Source organism: Symsagittifera roscoffensis, chromosome 2 (genome assembly GCF_963678635.1).
Source record: "Symsagittifera roscoffensis chromosome 2, txSymRosc1.1, whole genome shotgun sequence".
Lineage (NCBI taxonomy): Eukaryota > Metazoa > Xenacoelomorpha > Acoela > Convolutidae > Symsagittifera > Symsagittifera roscoffensis.
Window position 1 is genome coordinate 68,217,988 of NC_087063.1, and position 20,022 is coordinate 68,238,009.

At 46.4% G+C, this 20,022-nt stretch overlaps 1 protein-coding gene across 1 annotated transcript in view; it reads left to right on the forward strand.

The window, feature by feature from the left end:
• Nucleotides 1-729: 729 nt before the first annotated feature.
• Nucleotides 730-20,022, forward strand: part of LOC134838997 (ubiquitin-conjugating enzyme E2 A) — a 49,981-nt gene continuing 30,688 nt past the window's right edge. Inside the window, exon 1 of the mRNA XM_063854372.1 lies at nucleotides 730-739. The gene's annotated coding sequence lies outside the window, so the exon portion shown is untranslated. The remainder of the gene's footprint in view (nucleotides 740-20,022) is intronic.

A 20,022-nucleotide genomic window follows, 5' to 3' on the forward strand; every position in this document is an offset into this window, starting at 1 on the left:
GATACGGGAGCAGTCTTGAGCGTCATACCAATCGAAACTTGGGAACGGATGGGCTTTGACAAAGGTGATTTGATAGACTCGAGAATACGGCTGTCAGCTGCAAACAAAGGGGCCCTTCGGGTGCTGGGTAGGACGCCGATAATAGCCCTCAATTTGGGGGAACGTAACCTGTGGATGAGCTTTATCGTGGTAGAAAACCTAGATGAATCTGACCAATTCATTTTGGGCAGAGACTTCATCAGGAATTTCGACGTAACGATTGATCTAAATAACGCAATGTTCAGGATACGAAACCCGGATAGGAGGTACGCAATCAAACCGGTAAATTTAATAATGGCAAATGAAAACAAGGCACCGGTATTCTTGGGTAGGAGGGTGAGGCTAAAAGCGAATGAAGCGGCAATCGTAGGCTTGAGGATGAAAAATTACAATGAACTAAGTGACAACAAGCAAGTGTGTATAGTTCCGAATCCTAATAGTCAAAGTGCTGCTGTTTTAGGAAGATCCTTCTCGATAACGAAGAGCGGCCTCTGCGTCAGTGTCTTGTTGAATACCAATGATATACCGATCACGATACAGAGAGGGAGGAAACTGGGATATGCTTTACCGGTTAAAACTCGATATGAAACGATCGAGAACTCAAAACAAAATGAAGTTGTTGATTGTCCCAATCATAGGGACAAAATTTGTATCTTGAGACGATTGCAGAAAATAAAAGAGTCTTCAGGTCTTATTAAATCACTTAAGTCAGAAACGGATGATGGGCTGTCGAGCTGTTCAAACTTTCCAGAGCGACCCACACTAGATGAAATGCTAACTGATAAACCGGTTCTGCCGGAGATTGAACATTTGAGGGGCAAACTGAAAGATGAACAGCTCGAAGCCATCAAGGACGTACTAGAGCGGAACGAGGAAGTTTTTTCGAGGCATAAGGCGGATATCGGGTGTTGTAATTTCGTTGAGCATGAAATAGAACTTGAGGAAAACGCGGTACCACACAGGGAGGGGGCGAGGCGCATGACCCCACACAAATCGGACGCGTGTAGAAAAGAGATCGAGACGTTACTAGAGTATGACATGATAGAACCATCCAAGTCACCGTGGGCGTGTGGAGTAGTGATGGCCAAAAAGAAAGGCGACCAGTTGAGGTTTTGTTGTGACTTTCGATAAATGAACTCCGTCACGGTGAAGGATGCCTATCCCATACCTAGGATTGATGAGAGCCTCTCGAAGTTAGGTGATGCAAAATTTTTTACGACTCTTGATTTAGGCTCGGCCTTTTGGCAGGTACCACTAAGGAAGCAGGACAGGGACAAGACAGGGTTTGCCTGCGAGTTGGGTCTGTTTCAATGGAAACGGATGCCGTTTGGACTCTGCAATGCCACAGCCACGTTTCAGCGGTTGATGGCACACGCGCTGATAGGCGTGACGAAGAAGTATGGCAACCTGGTAATGTGCTACGTGGATGACGTGGTAATAGCGACGCCAACACTGGAAGACCACATTGAGAGACTTGACGAAGTGTTTGCATGCATGAAGAGGTCGGGGCTAAAGTGTAAACCATCAAAGTGCGAGATACTCAAGGACTCAATAAAATACTTGGGCAGGATGGTAGACAAGCACGGCATCAGACCTGATACGGACGCCGTGGAAGCAGTCCTGACCTGGAAATCACCGAAGACAGAGCACCAGTTGATGAGCTTCCTGGGTTTCGCTAACTATTATAGAGAATTCATCAAAGGCTATGCGGACAAGGTATACCCGATGCAACAATTAATGAGACACAAGGGCAAGAAGTTCACGTGGAACAACGCAGCAGAAGAGACATTCCAGAGAATAAAAAAAGAACTATGTGAGGCACCAGTACTAGGTATGCCGACTGAGAAAGGGATGTACGTGCTGGACACTGATGCGTCAGTAGTCGCGATTTCTGGGATTCTCCACCAAGAACAAGAATGGAATGGGAAGACAGTCTTGAGACCAATAGCGTACGGGAGCAAAGTCCTGAGTGACACGGAAATGAAGTACGGAGCACCGAAAGCAGAGATGTTCGCGGTGGTTACCTTTGTCGAGAAATACAGGTCATACCTGGGCAGTGAGCCATTCAAGTTGCGAGTCGACAATCAATCGAGCACTGAGCTGGCTGAAAACGTACTCAATGGACCAAAGTTACATTGGGAGGTGGATAGTTCGCCTGGATGGATATAACATGATAATTGAGCATAGAACACGAGATAAACATCAGAATGCCGACAGCTTGAGTAAAAAGACGGAGTTCTATGAGAGACAAGAGCAAAGAGAGGCAGACAGACCTGAAATCAAAGATGGCTTCTCCTTCATGGACAAAGAAACGTACGACAGTCTTCCACTCACGAGATGGCTGGACAAATCAGGCAAACCGATGGAAGATCATCAGCCTAAAGAACCTCCAGAGAAGACCATCTTGAAGAAGAGCAAGAGGATTCCGATAGAGATAATACTCAAGTCGAAGATCGTGAAGGAGACGCTCAAGGCAAAAGGCTCTGATCTTAACCAGGTAGAAGCAGGAACTGCACAGATAGATGATGACTTAATGAGGTTGCTCGAGAAACTATCAGATGATAAGCCCGTGATCCAGGAGAAGGGTCAAGAGGAACCGGAAGTCACTATACTTCGGAGAAAAGAGACAGTGAATGATACTGACTCATCAAGAGGAAGCGTCACTGACAGCAAAGATGTCGTGCGGTCACTAGTTGACAAAATCCCCGAAAACATTCTGGAGCAGACCAAGGTTAGGAAAAAGAAAGTGACGTTCAAAGAAGATACTGAACACCTGGGAGCGTGAAGGATTGGATGAAGACTCGGACGAGAGCAGCGAAAACCAAGACAGTCTGTGCATGATATTGGCGGAAGAGAAGACAAGGCACCACGACAGGGAGTTACAGACGGATCCATCTTCAGGAACGTACAATCTAGACATACAGGAGCTACGAGGTGATGAGGAACTTGAGAAAATTGCGGTTTCAAGGAAGCCATTCAGGGAACTATCATGCAACTCAAACGTCAGAACGAATCTGGTGCCAGAAGATGATATGAAAATCGTGAAAAGGATGATATGCGTGAAGCTGAGTGATGACATCCACAACCCTGGTGAGATGAATGGACAGATCATGGCGCTAAAGGAGCATGTCAAGGCGAGATACAGGCTGTCAGACCTAATAAGAGCCCAAAAGAATGACAAAATGACAAATAACCTCTCCAAATGGATCCAGTCGGGGGTCAAGGAGAAGGGGGAACTCGAGGAAGACAGCTACAAGATCTTGAGCCAGTTCTACAAAGAAAAGAAAGACTTACTCTATCACACAGCTGATGGGGTGGTAGCATGCAAGAGGAAAGATGAAGAGAAGATATTACACAAACACAACCTCATCATACTACCACAATTGTATCAAACGGAGGTGCTTTTCAGATCGCACGACCAGATGGGGCACCAGGGGATAGACAAAGTACAACAAAGGATACTTCACAGGTTTGATTGCCCAGGGATGAGAGAAGCTTGCGAGAGATGGGTGAATGCCTGCCTGGCATGCCTCCAGGTGAAGGACCCAAGGAAGATGAAGTTTCCTCTCAAGTCCGTCGAGAGCTCAGAGTTCAATGAAGTGGTGCAGATGGACCATCAAAAAATCTGCATGACGGAGTCGGGATGTAACCAGATATTGGTTATAATAGATCACTTCACAAAGTTGGCGGAAGCGGTTCCGTGCCAGACAGCCTCGGCCGAAGAGACATGTGATCATCTGATAACGCATTGGATATCGCGGTATGGTTGTCCAATGACTTTCCAGTCGGACAACGGCAAAGCTTTTGTGGGGGACTTGACAAAAGAATTGATGAGGAGATCGCACATTGCTCAAGCACACTCGACAACCTACCATCCACAGACCAACGGGTTGGTAGAGAGACAGAGAGAAACATGTTAAGGGTGTACTGCTCAAGATACATGACGGATTGGGATAAATACCTGCCACAGGTAGTAGGGGCCTACAACAGTACACAGCACTCAACGACGGGCATCAGTCCCTTCATGATGCTGAAGGGCAGGGAGAGAGCAATGCCTCTGACATTCTTTTACCCGGAATACGAAGGGAAAAGGACGTCGCCTCAGGCGTACGTGAAAGAAGCGATCAAAAGACAACAGGAGTTAAACGAGCTATGCAGGAGGAACACCGCGCAAGCGCAAATGAGGCAACGCAGAAAATATGACGAAAAAATATTACAAGCAAAGCCATATGAAGTGGGCCAATATGTGTGGGTCTTCCAAAATGTCATACCGCCCAAGGGAACAAAGAAACTACTCAAGAAGTGGAGGGGACCATTCATGATAACGGAAGTCCATCAACAAGGACGGTTTTATCGCTTGAGTACTGGGCGAGCGGCACATTATGAAAATCTGAAGCCTCACGTCCCGTCCCCGGAGGATTGGTGCATACCGAAGGACATGGAGGGTCTTGAGTACCTGGTGGTAGAGCCAGCGTGCGAAGTGAATGAAAAAGGCACCAGAGAGAAGAATGATGGTAATGAGAACTTGAGTTTGGACGACAATGAGAAGATAGAAGTGGAGTCTGGAGCAGGATCATTTGTAGAAGAAGACTGGAACGACCTGGAGCAAGATGAGGTGCCAAAGTGGATGGAGCCAGATCGACCAATACCACCGGAAACCAGGACTGGCAATCGTAAACGGACCGGCATGAGGTACAACAGGTACGGGGATGACTTCTTGATCGATAAGATACAGCCAGACAAATTGGGCGAGGAACTACTGAGTGCAGGCGAACTGGAAGCCGGAGAGGAATGGCAGGTCATTGACGATGGTGGACACTATCCGCAGGAAGACTACTCGACGCCAGAATTGGAGACGGATCTCGAACAGAGTGAGATAGAGAGGAGGGAGAACACGAACTTCAGGATACTAGAGTGGATGCGCGATGTCAAAGACGAGAGCCGCGAAGGACAAAGCATTCAACAAGTCGACGTATCATCAGCAAATTATATGAAGACAGATGACCCTCTTTTCGGATGGACGGCAACAGATAGGCCACTGGACATTCCTCCGGACAATTCAGACCCGACAACATCGACGGGGACGTCGATAAATATTTTTGTCCGGGGAGTGGGGGTAGGACTTAACCACACCGAAAATTTGATGATAAAGAAGCTCAAGGAAGTGAGAGAAACAAGCGAATTGGAACTGGAAGAAGAAGAGCCAGAGTCTACCAAAGGCCGGAATTTCAAAACGAAATTTGAAATACCCAATGAGTACTCGGAGAACATCATGATAACGGATAGCGACTTCATCCTGTCAAACAGGACTAGCGCGATCTGCATCACGGCGGACATGAGTTTCAAATCAAGATTGGAAGCTGACTTCAAAAGAGAGTACCAGAATGTAGAGTTTCTGTTCAGACAGAGACCAGGATTGGGAGGGATGGCAGCGCTTCCACCATCAGTAGCACAAGTCCCGGCAAATATCTGTGCTTCCTAGTAACGAGGGTCAATGACAGGAACACAATTGATCCCGAACACGTGATGTTGGCACTAACAAGACTACGAGACTTCATGATTGAAAGAGGAATAGTGGAGGTCTCAATGCCGGTGTATGACCCAAACAGGGGCAAACTGAGCTCGAGGGAATTGTACGCTACCCTACATGTAGTCTTCGCGGAAACTGAGATAATGGTGTATCTGCACAAGAAATACTACTTGAGCATCGCCTGAGTTGGGGACACGGGGTATCGAGTTGGGCGTGAGGGAGGAGTCTTGAGTTAGGTACTGGGGTGCGGCACAGGTAAAGGGATCTTAAGACGTGATTGGCATGACAATTGAATTTTAAAAAAGAATTAACGGTGCTAAAACATAAAATGAATCTGCATGCTTCCAAGGAAATTCCAATTGAATTGTTTTAAGAAGAATGAAAATGATAAGATTTTAACCATACTGGTAAAAGGGGGGTCTCTAGGTTAGGAACATGACATGTTAAGTCTTAATATGGTTTCTGTTTTCAGATCAAGTTTGAAAAACAAAGTTGAAAATCCAACTATACTCAAGCGAGAGACAGAAAGAGAAATCTTGATTGAACTCGCCATAAACGACACCTGCAGCAAGTATTTGCAAGGGAACATTTCTAGAGAATTCTTGAGTTGGTTAATTCTTGAGCCGGTAAGGTAATTCTTGAGCTGGTTAATACTCGAATACATCCCGAAGTCACAGAGAATGGCAGACAGGTTCTGGAAATCCATGCCCGCGGCCCTAAAGAAGCCTACTCTCGATGAGCTATAGAGACGCCTGAGAGACCTGGATTATACCCGAATAGACGAGAGAATGGCGGTAATGCTGAATGCCATCCTCCAATTGGAAGAACAGGGTGAGTGCAGGGAGTCTGCGACGGAGGCTGTCTTGATGATCGGCTAAACCACCGAGGGAATATCAAATCAGGAACAGACCAGATGGTTGTCTTGGAATGTGGATGGAGGAGTAAGGGGTTTTGATTTGGCAAGAAATTCTGGCCTGAGTAACAACACCGAATATGGCGCAGGAGAATTCCCACTACCAACTAGGCCATCAGCAAGATCCACAGGCCAGAGCTCGAGTAAGGTGCTATCGATGACGCGAGCACAACAGACGACTGAGGCATATCCGGATCTTGGTGTTCTAAAGAAAGAGCTCGAGAAGACGCAGAAGGAAAGGAATAAGGCGAACCTCGATCGGGATCAGGCAAAGCTGGATCGGGAGAAGGTTCAGCTGGAGAGGGACCAGGCGGTCAACGAACGAGATCAGACTCTGAGGTTGCTTGAGATGCTAAAAGCTGAACATCAGCAGGAACTAAGGGTGCGGGAGAACGCCGCGAATCGTGATCAACTGAAGTCGGAGTTGGAGAGAATAGAACAACGACAATGCGAGCTTGATGCACAGAAGGGAGCCAAGCCAAAAGAGCGAGTAGTTACCAGCTCGAGGCCAGAGTCACGCATGGAGGTGGATGAAGCCCCCAGGGCAAGAGGATGGTTCAACCTTGACCGCGAGGCCCGAGAACACATGAGTGGAGGGTTGGAAGTCTGGATACCGAATGAAGCAACGTCTTCCTTGCGTAGCTTAGAGACGCAACCCGTACGCCCACTGATGGATGTGGTGCTGCCGGGATATACCCCAACCTCGACCTCAAGTGACAGTCAGGTGAGCGGCGGCTCATCGCGTCTGAAAGAGCTGGGCGAGAAATTGCGGCAGAAAAGTCGTGAAAGTTCGGCAAGACCGGAGCTTCCCCCAACTTGGAGGGAACAGCCGGTCAGGAGCGTCGTGATCTCGAGTTATAAGAAAAACACAGAGAAGAGGTACCACAGGCACAATCGGCTGGATTGGAATGCGGAACAGAAAGCCAGGAGGGACTACTTTCATGATGCAGCCTGAGTGGAATATCTTGCGCCACCCCGTGTGCCAGAAGGCGCGGTCCACCTAATCATAGGGGACAGCCTGGTGCGGGTGTTGACTCGGATCCAGTCGCACTGGCAGACAGGAATCTTGAGTTTCGCTGGAGCTGCCACACCACAGATCTTGGCAACGCTTGAGATACTAGGGATGACTAAAGTGTACACGGTGACCCTGATGATCGGGACGAATGATGTGTCAAGGGGAGAAGCGAGGAAAATAACAAGGCTGCACGACAAGATGAGCTGCCTTCTTGAGGAGCTGAGGATCCAGATGGACCCCATCCTGTTGACAGTATGTACTCTCCCTTATAATATGAAGTTCGATCAGCACGCCTTGGAGATGAACGAGAAGGTGCGGAGCCTAAACAGGGTGATCCGAGAAATCCACCGGAAGAGTGTGCTCCCTGTCGGACTGTTAGACGTGGCGGAGCGCATGGAGCAAGCGGGATTCCCTGAGGACACCTCCAATGATGGAATCCACTTCGATAGACCGAGGGGAGCAGAGTGGCTGAATGACGTCTTTCAAGGACACATAAATACGCTAGAGGCGGATCTGCTAGAGACGGCCCTATTCACATTAGGGCCACCTCCGAACCCACCATTCCTTGCCTCGAGGGCCTTGTCTGGTCGCTTAGGACCGAGGGTCGACACTAGAGACAGCTCGAGGAGCGACCAAGCCAGATTGCCGAGTGCCACGCCAATGGAGTCTGAGGAGGTGACGTCATCAACGCCTCCAGGCTCGGCAATATCCTCAGTGGTAGTGGCAGAAAGCAAGCGGGAAAAGAGGCCTATGGAGACCGCTCGCTTGAGATATCCAGAGAAGGTGAAAGGACTGGACCTAGAGGGTTTGGAATGCAGGCGAGAATTGGCGGAGACTCTGGGTATTGAACGAGTGACGCACGAAGACTTAAACAGACATCATTGCGTGGACTGGTTAAAAGTCATGAGGCGCACTTCTCGAGAAGAAAACTGATGGAGACCGCGGACCTGACCGGAATTCCCACGAAAGCGATCATGGGACCCATCAACTACAGACCTCTCAAGCTGTTGGGGAGTCCTGGACTCATAGCAGAACCCCCCAAACACCGAACGAGCATCAACAGGATCAGGTTGGCGACCCCGGCACAGTTGAGGGTGGTGGACAAGCTGAATCCGGGGGGAATGGAATTGCCTGATGCCGCTTACGAAGGCTCGAAATTGGCGGAAGATCCCAGGTACGGGAAGCCCTGTGGGAGCACCCAGCTGGCCAAAACCTTGGCAGTTTATGATAGAGCAGATCCAGCTGCTGCGAGGGTAGTCATTGTGGCGGGATCAGACTTCGAAGGAACGTCTCCTAAGTTGTTCTGGCCGGAGACTCTGATATACTCTTTGCCAGGAGCCGAACTAAACCAGATGTCCAGCCGAACTAAACCACAGCGACTATCTTTGGAGCCTTCGTGCAGGAGATACTGGGCATGCCCATCAGCCTGCTCTTGGCTTTATATCTGGTCTACCTAAGATATTTGTTCAACCTGGGTCCAGCGTACATGTTTACTCGAGGAGTAGAGACACTTCGGGTTGATGGGTATCTGGCACTAGTACTCTTGACCCCTGGGGAATTGGTGTCGTTTCATCGATTGATGGAATATGGGGAGCCCCTGTCAATGGGGAAAGTCCACTCGAGCATCGAAACCTACTCCTACAAGTGTGCCGCGGGGTTGAAGACGTTGTTAGTGCAATACCTCATGATGCAGAATCGGCACATGACGGGTGAAGAGAAGAACCCAAAATCGAGAGAAGAATGGAAGAAGATGAATGGAGGGATACCTCTGTTGACGGACCTGTGCCTGGCAATGAGGTCGGACCCGATGGGGATAATCCGGGGTCTAGAGGAGGTGGTAACCTGCATTTACGGTCCAGCAGTAACGTACGCATTCCCATATCCCCTGGTAACAACGTATCGTTACTCTGTGACGCACTTGAGTCTTATCAGCGTACTGGATGGGACGGCGCTCAATTGGTGTCAGCAGGAGCTGCTCAGGGCACAAATGAGCAATACGGTACTCTTTGGAAAAGTGAAAGATGCCGAGTTGATAGTGTGCAACTTCAGGGGACAGATGCAATGTAGAATGGGAGGCAAACGCGAGGGCCCTATCGAGACATATCCCAAGTTCTGGAACTTGAACCCACTGACAGCAGACGGACGAGAGATCTTGAGGACTCCTGCTTGGAAAGAAAGCTTTGCACTGGTTAAGAGGGAGCTGGAGGCCATAATGGAGAAAGAAATCCTGCCAGCCATCATACCTGAGTTCCCTATAGTTAGGAGGATGACCTTGGGAATGAACAGCCCCTTGGTAGTTCCATCCATAATGGCGAGGATGACAACGGAGGAAATGCAGAAGTACTTCACTGATGGCTGGGACCCCCTGTTCGTCGGCTATACGGCGGCGGTTTACTTCCACACTAGCGAGGCGAAAGTAAATTCGTGGACGACGCATGCAAAAAAGATGAGAGGCTCGCTACCCCCCGGATATGAGGTGCGAAAGGTCTTGAGAGCTCTTGAGCAGGAGGGAATTGAGAATATGCTGCCAATATGGGATGATGGCAGGATGATCATGATGGAGGGGCATGTTGCGTTGGTGGACGACATGAAATTCGCAACAAGAAAATATAGGGCACCCTATGGCTTAGAACAGGTGGAAATGAGACAGGAGGGAAAAGAACTGGATGCTGCAGGTCAACTGTACGTGGCCCTGACGGAGTATAAGAGATTGGATCCGGCGACACCATCACCACTGTCAGTGGATACACCTGGAGACAAGAGGAGTGGACCCGTGGAGGACCGGTTCAAAAGAATTCTCGAGAGAAGAAGGAATGAGTCAGAAGAAGAGAGTATGGATGAAACTCTCAGCGAAGCCGGTGAGGACATGGAGGTGGGGAATACGCCTGAACTGAGACCATCAGGGGAGTAGCTCACCACTCAAGAGCTGTTGAAAGACTTGAGCGAGGAAAATTGGGCAGATACTGCCACTCCACCTCTGACCCCGTCTCCTCGGAAGAATCTGGAATTGCCATTGGCGAGCGAGACCTCCAATATAGGGATGATACTCTTGAGCTCGGAGGAAAGGGAAAAGAATACTTTCGAAGGAAATAGGGACATGTTCTTGGGGTCTCTGAAGGACGATGCTTGGCAGGAGTTCTTGAAGGAATTCAATCAAGAAGTGGGCAGCGAGACGACGCTGGACAAATTCAAGGAGGAACTGCGGGACACAGTTGTGAAGTTTGGAGAACCGCTTCTGATAGGAACGGGCCTGGATGAGAAGGCGAGAAAAGAGCTGCTGAACAAGCTGATAGAGCTGAGGAATTCACGATCGAAGACTAGAGAAGAAAAATGTGAAGACAGCTCTACTCTGAAACAAAAAACTGTAGATAAAATAGTTGATGATTCAAAAGGGGATAAGGTTGGGACTAGTAATATGATTAAAAGTACTAATATCCTTAAGGCTCGAGCAGGGGGGAGGCAAGAGTTGGAAGGGTTGGAGGTAGACAGAGAGGTCGAATCAGTGATGATAACCACAACACCCTCAAGCAGAGAGGTGAAAACTCGCAAGAGGAAGAGAGAAGTGGAGGGATTGGGTAGTCCTTCAGTGGATGCTGTCTCGGAAGGAAACTTGAGAGAAACGGCGCCCATGGTTTTGGCTCGATGCAAGACGGCGGCATACAAGAGCAACACGGAGCTCAGAAGACCACTCGAAGTAGAGAGGGAAATAGAGGCTTCCACCAGTTCGACATCGGAGGAAGACTTCAAGCCCCAGAAGGTAAACGTGAAGAGAGGTTCAACGAACGGGCAGGCATGGGAAGTGGATGTCGGCAAGGAGTGGGTCTCGAAGGCACACCAGGCCACGGGGAAGCAAGTGACGAGTGATCCACTGGAGAGGAACAAAACGAGGAACACCTCCCAGACATGGTGGGTGGCCCTCGAGACATTGAAGGAAATGGAAGACTGCTTGAAGAAGTTGGACAGTGGAGTGGCTCGCAAACGACGCAATTGGGCCACCCAGCAAAAGGCTGAGGTTAACAAGATAGAATTGGCGAATCAGCTGAAGAGGTCCTGGCAGAACTTGTTGAAGGATCATTTCGAAGAGGCAATGAGGACATCCTCATCAGCACTGCCATTGATGGCGAATCCCTTCGTTAGAACCGCAGGACAATTGATGTTCACCTGGAGTCTGGTGGGAATAGAGTTGGAGACATTGACCTCGTATGACAGGCTGAAGTTGGGAGGCAAGAAGCTAGATGTGTATCAAGCACTGATGCAACACGTGGCCAGGGATAATTCAGGCTTGAGCCTGGCTAGGAGGAAGGATGCCACATGTTTCTTGAGATGGATAATGTCAATGATGTCTGACAGCACCATCTTGGCATGCCACCAAAGAGCAAGCGGAAGTAAAACCGTGGAAAAAAGAGTCTCAACGATCATCTTAAACGTGTATCAGAGTACTGGTATAGAAAAAGAAGATGGTTCCAGACTATCCCTAGAGAACCACAGAAAGCTAGACGAGGTACGGAGGTTTTATAACAAGAAGTTTGAAGAAGAACATGATGTTCACCGTAACCTGGCCTCGTCAGAGCAGTACTCGAGACTCAGCGAGAAGGGGGAATACCAATACGTATCAGGAGTGATGAGAATAGCCTACAACCCCTTCTTAGACTCAGAAACTGGATGCGCTCACAGGAACCACGAGGTAGCGGAGCTACTGAAGTTTTGGACAGAAAGAATAGTGGAAATAGACGCGGTGGAGAAAGAGAGGCCGAGCCTGGGCCTGATTCTTGAGAAAACACCAGAAGTGGTGAGCGTACCGTGCTCGAACAAGAGAGTTGAAGTGAACATGGGTGATGGCAATGGCTTGTTGATCATGAACTTGGGAGTGGTATGGAAGTTACTAAGACCCTCCTGGTGTCCACATCCCCATGCGAGTCTGATCGAGGAAACCACCGAGCGAGTGAGGTTAGCCCCAACGGAAGATGAAGATTTGGCAAAGTTGAGTGTGGTGCACAAACTAATCTTACCTCAGATGCAGGAGTCAGGAGAAAAAACGAACAATCTCGGGTCAGCAAAGAAGATGGAGCCGGGCAGCTGTCTGGATTCGACATGTGGGAATGGAGAGCACACCTGCGATGGACGATCATGTGTCAGGATACTGTCCTTTCAAAAAGAAGATCTGGTTACTTGGTTCGAAGACATCACGGAAAGGGAGAAAAGTGAAGTGCAAATAGTTGCGGAGTGTTACGCGAGAACTACGGTGAATATAGCGACAGCTCTCGGATTCTTCTCGAGAATGTGTAGTCTGCAGTCACTGGAGAGGCTAGAGTCTGAACACCATTTAGTGACGGCGTTGAGCGTAGAATCATGGCCTGGGGTGTTGCAGGTGACTCAAAAACACATCCGGAGCTGGAAGGTTGGTCTCGAGGCGGAAATGGGGTTTCCCATGAGCGAAGCTTATGGCCTGCCATTGAACGCAAAATCCCTGATAGGGTCAATGATGGCCAACTTGTGCGGAAGCCACTACCCACTGCACATGACGATGGTGAAAGCATCCAGCCAGAGAGTATTGGTGGACAAGGCCTTCTCAGTGCCCAAGTGTGTGAGGTTGGCTCGGGTATCGCATCACTCGCACAAGTTGTTGAGGAAGATCAGAGGGACAGTACCGAAAGGGTTGAGAGATGACTTGAGTGAAATCTGGGTAGAAGAGCTTTTGAAGTTGGAAAGCGAGAACACAAGCGATCACGAGAGACAAAACGTGATCGGAAAACCTGTGGGGTGTGCTCCAAACCTGGAAGAGAACGACACGATGCATGAGAAAATGATGGAGCTTGAGCCTCTCTTGGAAGCCTCGGGAGAGCGTAACCTCAGGAGCTTTGAGATCACCCATGGAGAATACCCATGCCACTGTTTGGCACAAACGGTGTGGTATCCAGATCACAAGAACCTTTGCCTGGTGTGGGATATAGAACAAATTCGGTCGATCGGACTACCGGATCACCGGCAGAAGGTGACGCTCTTAGTAGTGAGTACGATGCTGGCTCTGAGATGGATAGAAGAGAATATAACGAAGTATCGGGAAGCGACAATACCAACGGCTGAATCAATATATGCGATAGACTACAGCAGGAGACTCGAGTTGTTTGAGACTGCGTGCAAAGTATTCGCCATACCAACGGAAGTCAGACACGTATGGAGCCGTTTGAGGTACTTTCCATGGTTTCGGGCGACGCTGACGTCTTGGTTGTACATGACAACGAAAGATCACATGAGAAAGCATCAAAAGGAGTATCGACAGTTCCAGGCCGAGATTGGGCCGGAAGCTTTCAAGAGACCCCTGTTAACCCATCGAAATGCGATCACGACAGGATGGAAGAGAGTGGGTAAAATGTCTAGAGACAATACCAAAGCGAGGGAATCAATACTAGAGGAAGACTTGGCGAAGAACGTGAGCTTGAGCCTGCACAACTCCATTTGTTTGAACCGGGAATCTAGGGTGAAGGCACTACCCAACCAGGCGAAGAGGTTGCAGGAGCAAAGAGAATGGATGCGATCCTATGAACAGCTGAAGGCTTGGGAGGAGATCGTGATTAGCTCCGATGATGAAGAAGAACTGTTGAGACAGTTTGCCGTATCTAGTACTTCAGGGAGCGGCACCTCCAAGGCGAAGAGTGCGAAATGAGCGGATGGTTCGAATGGATCTTGAGTCTTGAGAGGGAAGGGGGGCTTGAGTGTGGATCCGGGTGAAACCTGGGTTCACGAAAAAGAAATTTTAACGAAACAGATATTGTTATTAATATGCTATATCTATTATATAAATTGAAATGCTGCATGACAATTTCCTAATTGAATGGGACAAAAGAAATTTTAAATAATTGGCTTGAAAAGCGAGAATTCAAGGGTGCAGGTGTGTGCAGATTTTGATTGCTGTTTAGCGATAGTGTGAAAATTTTACATGGCTGTGAATTTTGGGGTGTAGATAAGCTTAAGTCTGCTGCAAACTTCTGTAAATGACCACTGGCACTGTACCTTGAGCAACACTCGGTTTTCGGGGACTCACTGGCAGACGACAGCACGCGATGAGGACATCGATCTCGAGTCCGGGTAGTGTGTGCCAGTCGGTCATATTTGGAAGTTTGACCTTGAGATAAGCAAAAAACACTTGATTTTGGAGTGAAATTTAATTTTTCAAAAATTCGAATGGAGCCTGTCATGCACGATTTTCTCCCGATAACTGAAAACCGAAAAAGAGAAATCAGAACGATCGAATAACAATCGCGGGAAAGTTGTCAGATAAAAACAAGTGGGAAATTGCTATTCGTAATTTCCATCATAGTGAACAAGAGTAGAGCTGTCCTATCTGAAATAGAAGACAGAGTATTCCCGAGAGAGCAATTATTCGAACTGGACCAGAGTGAACCTTCGACGGAAAGGTGGACAGCTTGAGTGTCCCAATGGTTCACATAAAACTTCATTCTAGAGTTCAAACTTACCTCTGCCATTCAAACTGACAAACATTGAACTTATCTAGTTATCTTAGTTAATTCTAGAGTTGCTCACCCATTTAATTACCTCCTGTGCTTGAGCGCATCAGCATGTGAGTCCTTAATTTAAATTTCTAGAGTGTGTTTTATGATTGTTATGTTGAGGTAAGGCGAGTTTTAGGTTGATCCATCTGAAATGGATCAAAGTTCCACTGTCTAATAAAAAGTAACTTAACGGATTGTTCCGACCCGGTTTTTAACGGCGTTCATGTATTTTGGGTATCTAGAGACCTAAGTATGGGGACGTTCTTAATTCTAGAGTGGGGGGATGTTTTAGTAGTAGCCTTTAAGCTGTAACGGGTCGTAGTCTCATGTCACAAACGAACCAAATTGGCTCCGACTGATTTGAGGTAGAAAAACACAAGAGATAGTGTCCCTGACTCTTGAGCCAATGGTTATAGGGCCTATTTTTCTTAAGCCTCATGTGTGACTACAGTAGACGAATGTTACACAAAAATTTTGTTGAACTTCTTCAAAAATTTTTTTGGGGGTTTAAAAACATCTATTACAATCACCAACAAATTTAGGGGAGGGGCAGACGCCCCCTTTCGCGAATTGGACCCCCTGCCGACCCAAAGGGGCAGTACAACAGTGCCGAAGTACAACAGTGCCGAAAATGAGAACTTTGTTCAACAGTGCCGTAAATGAAAACTTTGTTCAACAGTGCCGAAAATTTGAACAAATTTCAACATATTAAATGCTTCAATCAAAAATTAAACAGCGATCGTTTACAATCCTAAGTGGCACTTAAAGATTTTGGGAGAGAAAATTTGAAATTTAGACGCTTTGGAGCAAAAATTATTGTTAATTTTGCTGTTGCAGACATTTTGGCGCCGAAATTGGAGTGATTTTCTGTGATAATTAGCGTCAGTAATTTCCCGCCCTTTAGAAAATGCGTGTAAGTTATTTTGAAATTTTCCCGCCTTTTTCGGCACTGTTGTACTTCGGCACTGCTGAACGCCCCCTTTGTACTATTTTGATATATCCATTTTTGGCTGACTGACCGTAAAATTTTTCTAGAGGCGCAACTGGCGCCAAAATGTACTATCTTTGAGGGCCTGTTTTCTTCAAAAAATTGCCTGCAGCGCAAACAATTTTGTCAAAATCGGGCCTTTATAGTGATTTGAGAGAGCTCCGAAAATCCGCCCCCCGCGCGAAAATCCTAAATCCGCTTGTCTCAAACAGATATATTGTAACATTCGCCCGGAAGTACACATCGACGGAAAATAAAGCTAAGCTATAAAACGACTGGCCAGCGTCTAAACAAGGCTCTACATATGCTTTTGTGCCATTCTGCCAGATGGCACAGCGCAACCTTCCGGTGACACGAAAAGAACGAATAAAGGCCTTATTAATGAAAAAGTATTGCGAAGTAGGGTAGGAATAATCTAGAAACTTTATTTCCAAAATTTCGATCGGAAGGGGAATATTTCTCAGAAATACAAAAAAGACGGCCATTTTGACGAAAAACGACGAAAAAAACAGAACAACGACAACTATTGTGAAAAACGATCGCACAAGAGACGAGAAATACGAAGCTTCTTATCGTGGCAACAACACACGATAAGACCCTTATCAGTGGATATTAGTAGAGAAGGAAGCTTCAGTGGGGAAGGAATATTCCACGGAACCCTCCCGTACCACAAATTGGAAGAGATAAGAACGTTATCTCAGGAAGATTACGGGAGCGGAGGCTTGGTCCACCAGAGACTGTTTTATGTGAAGGGACTGTATAAAACTGACTGTGTAGCTACTTGGATGTCGTGAAACTTTAAATTAACACCGGTATAGTTTGATATTTTAGAATATGAGTAGCTAGAAAGAGGAAAGGGTCAATCCATCTCCAAAGGATTTATAGAACTGTCACACAAAAACATATTAAAATAGGTTGTTCGATCCGTGTTTTTAATGACAATCACGTAGTCTGAGGATCCGAGACTCAGCTATGTGGTTGTGTTCGCATGTAAACGAAAGCTGATCAAAATTCGTTTCACTGATGGCCTAAAAATAGTAACTTTTTACTTAGCCCTAAGCAGACCAGAAAATCAACTGGCAAGTTCGAGACGGTGAAAAACGAGTAGGATTAAGGTAACTGACGCCTGCCAGTCGTTAATAGGTACTTTTTCTACGCTCCGTCGCTGTGTAGTTTTTGGGCGAATGTTACATTTTCACAGTCTCTACCAAAGCCAGTTCATTCGGTGGTCTTTCTAACATTGGGTCGACAAAAAACGTTACTGTTCTCAGGCTTCGACTAGAACGCTCAAAATAACTTACTTATATGCAAAAATAGTGAGCTCATGGCTGGGTCTCAGTATCCCTAGACAACGAGGTCACTCTTAAAAACAGGGCTACTACTATTTATTATATTACCATTGTTTTTGTTCAGTAGATAAAAATCATCATCTCCATCGAAAATGGATCAACCCTTTTCCCCCAACTGCTAGCATCTCATTATTTGAAAACGAATCTGGATGTTAATTAAAGTAAATTCAGGACATAACTAGGAAGCTAGTTTTTATCAGTTCCAGTTCAAGTCTCAAGACCCCTCCGGATTCTTGAATCCGGGAATTAACGTACTTATTTCTTTTCCGAAAGGCTGGACGAACTGTTCCAACACCCTTCACTGTTGGTGTGAATGGCTCTGTAACGATTGTAGCAACACAATCGTTACAACTCGGAGCGGAGCGATCTCTGATAATACTGTCGTCGGTCGTGATTTCTTTCGTACTAGTTTTCACTGTTGCTATCGTTGTTCTGTTTTCTCTCTGATTTTCTTCTGAAATGGCCATTTCGACGTTTCTCGGAAGTGTGACGTAACGAATCGAACTTTTAAAATTTAAAATTACCAGAATCTTCTGAACTTCACGATTCGTCTAATCGTCTAGATAACACTGGTAATCTTCTAAAACTGTCAATTCTCCAGGTCAGCGGCTAACAATTTGAAATTGTCTTTTTTGTCAATTCTGGTCGAATGTCTCATACTCCCCGGACAGCCCGGTCAATGCCCCCATTGAATCTCGTTGTCTTCGTTAAAATGGTACATTGCCATCGGACAGAATTTGCAAAACGCACGAAATCACTTTTACCCACGCCATATCGAATCACTGCAGAATATAACTGGCATCATACTACACTACTATAGCCTCCCAAGTTCTTTCACTAATCTGCATTTTCGAGGATACGACTTAAGATAAAACAATTTTTCTGACTTCCAATGTCAATGCTCTGATTTAAAGCTTTTTCTCCTAGGTTTTAAAAAGTGTTAGTTTGCAGGACAGTCCTGCCAACCAACAAGCTAAAATTATCATACTATGCTTGTTCCCTTCGGAAATTTAGTTGTTATCGGTCCTGAATATTAAAATTAAGGAACTCTGTAGTTAGAAAGAACAATGAAATAATCTCCCTCTTCATGAGATTACCCAAGTTTTTCATGTCACTACAAAGTGATCAGTCGTCCTAGTTGATAAAAAACGATCATGCAGGCTAGAATATTAAAATATACTCTTCACTCAAGCCTTTCTAAATAAATAGTAATTGTCTCTAAAGCCATTAACTAAAATCAAAATGCAAATTTATAAATGCAACAAAATCTTCAACGTTCAAAACTCAACTAAATGTTTTTTTTTCAGCTTTCAATTCCAACTTGGTTGCTTTGTTTCTCTTTTGAGTTTTTTGTCACAGAGAAAGCCATTCTGAGTTTTGACTTTTTCTCTTTTGTCACTTCTTTTTTTCTTCTTTTTTTGTCGTTTAGAAATTCTAGAACTTCTAAATTCTTCTAATTTCTTTCTTTTTGCATCTTGTTTTCCGGCCATTTTTCAATGTTCCATCTCCTCTTCCTGCGACATTGACTCTGCACTTTCAGTTTCTGTGTCTTGCAACACGTCGTTGGCTATCCTGACATTGTTGGAAGCAGTCCTCCATTACTTCTGCTCTTGTACTCTTTGTTTACAACAAGGTAGGGGATCAATGTTAGATTATCTATTTCGGTAGAAGCTGTTGTGGAGGAACAACGTCACGTTTTTCTCCAAATCTTCCTTCAACATCTCTTCTTTCTCCCTTCCATTACAATCACTTGTCCTTGAAGTTTTCTTTACTGCGGTGGTCACTGCATTCCAATGAATTACAAAAGCCCGCTTGAAAACTCCTGCTCCAATGTCCAGCTGATACGCACTGGACACTCTGCCGTGCTTCGACATATGCTTCTTAACATATCTGTACAAACAAGCAACCATGTTGGCTCTAAACCATGGCATCAGTCGTTTTTTGTCACATACCTTTTTCACTTCCATCGGAATGTTCAAGATTCTGCGCATTGTCTCTGCGCATTGCCAATTTCTGAAATTGTTCTCTCGTCGGCGCCTCCTGTCTATTGTTCTTTTTCACATGCGCTTCCAGCCATCCTATCGCCATCATAACTCCCACTATCACCATCGTTATAGGCCTTGATGAGTCTGGTAAACCCATGGGGAGCAGCTCTCCACAGTCCCAGATCAACATCAGATTACTACGCCCGGGGTACCACCATGTTTGCAGTAAGCAATGGCAGGGAAACTCATCATGTGTTGACATGATACTCCTCAAATTACGCTTTCACGAAGCTTCCAGTAGTGGTTCCACTTCCATCATCACTCGGTTTACTTCATCGTTCTCATCTACTGCATTGTAATCCGTGACGGTTGATAATTTCTGCTTTTGTCTCTCAAAGTCACTGAAGCTCCCACTGGCGTATCCCATGAACTTCTTTCCCAGTATCGATTCTTCTAACTCCTCTTTAGTTTTCTCCGAAACTGCTGATAACAGTTTGCACTCATAAGAATTTTCTGACATTCTCGCTAGTCTTACGCATTTTGACACCGAGAAGGCTTGATCCACGATCGTTCTCGTACTTTTCACATCCACCGTAACAAAATGCACCGGGTACCTGCTCTTTCACATTGGAGGTAATGTTGAAACCACCAAATATCGCGCTCCCGACGGTCTGCGATGCGTTTCACTGTGT